At 29.6% G+C, this 7,237-nt stretch overlaps 1 protein-coding gene and 1 non-coding gene across 2 annotated transcripts in view; both read left to right on the forward strand.

Annotated features, from left to right (window-relative positions):
• The window catches only part of LOC111642369 (tyrosine-protein kinase CSK-like), a 92,782-nt gene that overhangs the window by 33,821 nt on the left and 51,724 nt on the right, over positions 1–7,237 (forward strand). The gene's annotated exons all lie outside the window — the stretch shown is intronic.
• LOC111642501 lies at positions 950–1,104 on the forward strand. The gene has a single exon (XR_002759561.1). It is a non-coding gene; the product is annotated as a small nucleolar RNA SNORA79 (small nucleolar RNA).

The following is a 7,237-nucleotide window of genomic DNA, read 5'->3' on the forward strand; positions in this document are numbered from 1 at the left end:
TTGTGATTTTATTTGTAATATACAGTAATTTTCTTTGATGAAAATGTAAGAAAACGTAGTATCTATCGTTACAGCAACAAACATGTAAACTTTGTTTAATAAAATAGCACTGTACATACCTTCGTTTGTTGTAGTTGGTGGCAGAAAAGTGGAGATGTACGAACCTTAATGCTTAGAAGGGGAATCCCCTCCAAAAAATAACGGGTAGCACTTCATTGGAAGATTCTTCCAGTCGAAGTCTCTTTCGGTAAAAAAAAACCCACCAGTGGCTAAGTGGTCTTCGTACCTTGAACACGGGGGAATTCGTTCGTGGGTTCGCATCTCGTTCAAACGGGCTGGCCACGTGGAGTTTTCCGGGTTTTCTCCACGTCTGTAATACCTAAATAGGGACCAGTTTCCGTTAAAAACACCTCCCAGAAGGCATTCCCCTAGGCAGATCGCCTAAGTGTTGCGTTGCCATAACTTAACAAACAAACAAACTCTTTCCGTAAGGAACAAGAAATTGATCTAAAGTTGATTGTCTTACTCTTTTAAGCAAAATCGTTCTCAAATGATTTTGCTTAAAAATCATTTGAGAATGAAACTTTTGTAAAAAAAAAAACTTTTGAGAACAAAACTTTTGTAAAAAAAAAACCCACCAGTGGCTAAGTGGTCTTCGTACCTTGAACACGGGGCAATACTATGTAAAAATTTTTTATTAATAACTGAAACCTTAGAATTTTAGATTTATGAATACATCCAATATGAGTAATTTTTAAAGATTGGGTGGATAAATGTTGGACTTGTGAAAGTGTTGTTGTTGTTGCAGCAGCAGTAGTAGTGTTATAACTAAAATATGAATTATAAATTAAAAAGTAGTATTAGTTATAGGTAAGTATATTATAGTCGTTATGAAAATATATCAATTATCAAATTTAAATTTGTTATCAGTTTTGCTAACAGTTTTAACAGATGGTATGTTCCTCACTAACCATAAAGAGTTGGTATGTGATTTTAGACCATCAGAAATTATATTGGACTTTTTCACCCAGATCTATTTGAAATAAGAGTTTGACTATTCTTATTTCTATTTATTAGTATCTGGTTTTGCAAGTCCATACAAATTATTTAATATAATATTTTATGAATTCAATCTTTATACATTTTCATATAACTGAAAAATTTATATCAATTGAGTAGAATTAGAACAAAAATTTTTTTGTAAATTTAAGATGTCAAAATTTTACAAATCTAGACATTTATAATTAACTTTTTTCTTGTTGGGCTACAATTTGAAAAAATTGTAAATCTGTAAATTTTAACTGTCGTCTGTCCATCTGTGTCTTTCCTTAATCTTGAGAACAGAGTTAGATAGATGAAATCCAAGACCAGATATGGAAACTTTGGGCAGGAGGTCCCGATTAACTATATATGAACTTCTGATGCAAACTGGAAGTCATGTTTTTTCAATTAAAAAAATTTTCTTCTGAAAGGTTAGATAGATGACCAGTATGACTTTATTGTTAAAGGAAAATTATGATGTACGGGGACAAGCCACTACTAATTTGGAGTGGAGAGCATATATTTTAAATGAAATAAATTAAAAATATGATTAAAAATTGCAGCCTGGCATTGTGACGATGTCACAATAAATAATTGCTCATTTTATTATAAATATATTCATATTACAGTAATAATTCAATATTAGATAAGTTTTAATTTTAAACACTTCGGTGTAAAAATGGAGTTTCATTCTGATTTTAAATTTCATTTTTAATCTTGCTATTTCATTATTAAAAAATATTTTAAGTTCTATTTAAAACAAGAAAAATTTTTAAATATATAATCAACTTATAAAACGGTATTTTATATTTTAATATAGATTTTAAGAATAATCAAGATGTCTGCTAACTCTATAAAAAATTCTTATAAATTAATTTATTGCTGATAAGGATCAGACATTTTCTTTATAATACTTAAACATATCTCATCATTAATTTTAAGCCAATTAAGTTATTAATAAAAAAAAATTGTTTAATAATTTTAGTGAATGTTGTTAATATATTTATTTGTTACATTTATAATTGAATGCTATAGCTTTTATTAACAGATATTAATGATTAAAAATTACATTAACTTTTTTATTAAACCTTTCTTTTAAAATATTTTATGAAAAATCTTTAAAGGATCTTTGCCTTAGTAAGGCCATCAGAAGTACAAGACAGTAATATTATATGAAAAATCTATAAATAAAATATTCGCCTGAACACTATACATAATAAAGTTATGATTGACAATTTCCTTATGGTTTTGAATTAATAAAAATGTCATTTCTGAATTTCTAAATTGTTGAAGAAAATTCTGTGATAAAATTTCATCTATGATTTCTTATGGTTATATAGCCATAAGATTATGAATTTTTCACAAAATTATCAGGTGACCAAAGAACTTGGTATGGTTTTTTTCAGTAGACACTATCAATAACATCCAGAAATCTTTAGAGGGGTGCAGAAAGGTAACAGTATGCCTTACAAAATTTTTTACTACACAAGATACCCAGCTTTACTCAGGAAAACTCCCCAGAAGAGAGTGCAGCTAAACCCTGCACACCCCTAAATCCACCAATGGCTGTCATTGCAAAAACTGCACCAACATAATTAACAAGACACCTTTTTTTCATCCAGCAATGGCTTTTAATTTCTTCTGTGCTAACATTTTTGTTTTACTGTATTCATTAACTGTTTTTGCTTGAGGATGGACATTTAAGACACCTGAAAATATTAGCACACAAAAGTTTAAAAGCCATTGCTAGATAAAAAAGGTGTCTCATTGTATTCTGTATCATTTCAGTACTATACCCTTTTTTTATCACCTGATATGATCTTATGACAGATAATTCAATGTGTCACCTAAGATAGATCATATCACTTTTGTTGTTGAATTACAGATTCTTTTATCATTGTTGTTGTCATTTTTTGATTATTTTGTTTCATTGATTGGCTCAGAATTGATCATGATAACTTTGAAGATAAAATGTTGTATTTCACAAATGATAGTTATAATTAATTAAGATTTGATACTGAAACAATAAGTTCTAGTATTTAATTTTTATGAAAATTTATTTTCATTTAATTTCAAATTAGTTTTTAACTTTGAACTTATAGAAAACTAGGATTATTTTAGTTTTCTCGTATTCACTCGTTTAACCTTTACTTTCTGGTACTGCTTAAACATCATAAAACATATGTTTTCGGTCTCACTTGAGGTCTGCTTCAGGTTACAAGAAAGAAAATTGGTTTCCAATCTTAGAACAATTCTTGAAGGAATGTTGAGTTTTAAAATAAATTCAAACATGTGTGCACTCTGTAGTGTCGGTGATTTCTTGTTCTTCCCATATGTAACGCCAAGCGTATGAAAGCACTTTGCCATCTTTAGAGTTTATACATCTCCCTGCCCGGCCAGCCCTGTATATTTCCAGGGTTCCAAGGGCCCTGATGTGGTCAGTATGAATATTTATTTATCATTCTGGTGAATCTCTATTTATCAGTCTGGTGTTGGATAGTTCTGTGTGAATATCTGGGTCAGTGGCGTAGGTGGATAGGGCTGTGGTGTAACAAGCATGGTCTACATGTCATATTTGTGCTCCCTGATTCTCTGTTGGATGGAATGCTTCATGGAGCCAATGTACACCATTTCTTGCTTAAATCTGTCATCTCTCAGTGGAATACTGTATATCCCTGGAGTCCTAAGATTGTCCTGTTTGTCTTTTGCATTGCGTAATAATTTATATATATTGGGGGACCTTCGGTATGTTAATCTGGTGCCAGTTTTGGTTGCAATTTCTTTATATAAAGCTTGAAATCATTGATTGTATTCAACAGTTGGTGCATCTGTTGGCTGGTTCTTGATTCTGATCTTCATTGCTAGCCTTTTGAGTAATGGGTGTATCCTGTGTATCATGGTCTGAAATAGGCATGTGCTAGCTCTCGTATTAGTTCTTTTTTGTAATCATGTGCCATCGCGATGCTTTCTATATTTTGTAGTTCAATTATAGTGTCATTCCATCTAGAAGGGTGCGTATATTCTCTTCTAACCAACGCCCGGAATGTTGTGACCTTATAAGTGTAAGGGTCAGCTGAGTTTGCCGGTATAAACCATGGGATGTAGCTAGGTTTATAATATATACCAATTTCAACCACTTCTCCATTGAGCCTGATGTTGATGTCCAAGAAGTGGGCATTGGTGATAGTCAATTGGTCCAGTTTAAGGATCAGCCCGTAAGGATTGTTGTTCATGTGACTTAAAAAATTGCATGAACAATAATCTGGTTGGTGGCGTCACTGGACACATCTAAATTATTCGCCTTTGCAAAAACACATAAGTTAAGCAAAAATGCAGTTTTGTTTAATGCAGTTATTATTCAGTACTTAATAAGAAAAATTGTTTCACATTTGTCTGTTTACTTAAAAAACAAGAACATATTATGCATCTATACATTCAATATCAAACTTATCTAAAAAATGATGATTAGATTTTAACTATATTATATTGTCATTAAGTTTTCTTTGTATTGTATATTAAATTTTTTATGTAAAACATTCTTATAACTAACATTTAAAATTTAATTTTTTACAATGTATATCAAATTATATTTTAACATATTTGAATAATATAAATTATAATTTAGGTTTGCTCTAAATAAAACATTATCACATTGATTTGAAAATCATATCATCAGATATAAATGTAATTTTTTTAAATTACAAATAACTTTATCAAATTATTTGAAACACTTTTTTATGCAATATAATAATTTATTTTGAACTTGTAAAATTTTTTAAATGTAGCATTTATATGTATCATTTGTTTATAATTTTTCAAATCATTTCATTTCTTAAAATGTCTGACTATAATATATTTGTAGTTATACATTAGTTTGTGTATGTACNATATTTATTTTGTTTGTACAAAATAAAAAAATAATTTTTAACGATACAATAGTCTTTGTTAGGCTTAACATCGACGAAAATTCAACGCAAATCGACACGCAACGGAGAAAAACTTCGACATCGGATACGTTAAACTATTTTTTTGTACATAAATCGGTTATTCGAAATATCAGTTATACGAACAACGCCACTCCCCAATTGATTCGGAAAATCGACGCTCTACTGTATACTTAAATCTTATTTGTTTGCTAATGTCAATCATTATTTTTAACATTAAAAGATAAAAAAGAAGTAAAACTGGTGGCGAAGAAATTTAAAACTGGCAAAATGGTTGACAATTTTTTAAAATTTCTAGAGTAACCACTGAATATGAAATTTAAATATGATTGTCATATAAACACCAAAAATTTCTTAATTATTTAAGCAAGATATTTTCTAATTAATGAATTTGAGGGGACCAATGTTATGAATGTTTCATGCAGTCCTAAGGAGAATTCTACATGTTGCTATACTGTGAAAGCCATATAAGCAACAAAAAATAAATTTTACAGGAAAAAACAAAAAATCTCATTTCATCGATATTGCACAGAATGTTTTTAATTTTTACACGGATGCTTCTTAGTGTCCACAGGGCAGAAAGAGTAAAAAAAAAAAAAAAAAAGTAGACTAAGGAGCTTCCATAAATTATCGGGTGTATTACAAGAGGGTGCTCTTGTAATGTGCCAAATCCTGGATCTCTATAAAATTAAATAATATAAGAACAACCTATTGTTGCTAGAGTTTCTAATACAAAGACTTGCCATAAACAGAGTACAGCTCCTTAGTAGTACTATACTTTATAAACTAATTTCCTATATAAACAGGAATTATGATTTTCTGAACACAGTTCAAAGTTTAAAAAAAATTAAATTATACACACATGGGTTTATTCAGCACTGAAGGTCAAGTTGTAAACTTCACCTGTTAGAGAAAAATATTTTAATTGGTCTTGGTTTTATTATTCATTGGTCCTATTAGCCTTAAAACATGCACATGTGAGTCACCAATTTTAGTTGGTTAGGTAATTTATATTGTGCAGACAGGAACAAAATTCAAATCAATTATCTTGATGGCACTTTTTATGAATAGGCAAGGTAATTGATTTAGATTTTTGTAACTACCTGGAAAATGGAAAGTTCTTTATTTTCCTATGAAAAAAAACTAACCTCAGACATTGTATAGTTACATAATGCTGTATAAAGAATATCCATTAGGCTATGTAATTTATGGAAGCCATCCTATGGCCAGATATAACCATTAATCAATCACCAATGATTGCATGAATCCATTGTTCATAAACAGTTTTAAACAGATAGTTTTAAAGTCATTGCACAACACTAGTAAAAGTTATTTTCTCCAGGTACTTTGTTACTGTTATTTACAAATAACTACTTTATCAAATTGTTTATAATGTCACCACAGGCTGATGTGCACATGGCATGTTGCCAGAAATCAGCCAAGGCTTCCACAAGTGCTTATCTAAACATTGCAAAAAATTTTATCATTAATTTTGAACAATGTATAAATATTAAGTTACATGCAATAAGTTTTTTAATATTGGTATTCTGATAATGCTTTGAAAAATTCTGAAATCATTGATAAAAGTAGCTTGGTAGATAATTTTATTGGTTTGCCAATGGATTAATTAAATTAATTCATTGTGTTTTACCAGTTTCAGAATCAAATAGTTGGCAATTACCTTATTTATCCAAAACCAGATAATTCTATTATCAGATCTTGAGGTAATTGACATCTTCTGATCAAATATGGTTATCAGATTGGCTAAATAATCTAATATGTAAACTAACTTAGATAGATTGTTGAAAATATATAAATTACATTTTAAGCAATTTTTCATGATAAATTGATATTTCATATAGATTACTATCATTACAGTAGAGCCTCGATTATCCGACCCCCTATCAACCAACCCCTCGGTTAACCAACTGTCCTAGTCGGCAAATTTCAAATGATGTGGCGCTACAATATTTGTCTATGTCTTGGCTACTTTAATATTATTTTTACGTGTTTTAGCTGGCAACACTGGATCGACCATGAAAGGGAGCCAGTATTTAAACGAGGCTTAACTTTCTAATTTTTAACGATACAATAGCGATGATTATTATTTTAAAAAATTTTTGTTAGGCTTAACATCGATGAAAATTCAACGCAAAGTAGGTTAATAGCGATATACTAATATACTAATTACATGGGATATAATAATATACTACACTAATAATAGATTTTTTCATACTTTTCGGTTATCCGCC

This window comes from Centruroides sculpturatus, unplaced genomic scaffold (genome assembly GCF_000671375.1).
Source record: "Centruroides sculpturatus isolate CEXI.00-Female unplaced genomic scaffold, Cexi_2.0 scaffold191, whole genome shotgun sequence".
In the NCBI taxonomy this organism is placed as follows: Eukaryota; Metazoa; Arthropoda; class Arachnida; order Scorpiones; family Buthidae; genus Centruroides; species Centruroides sculpturatus.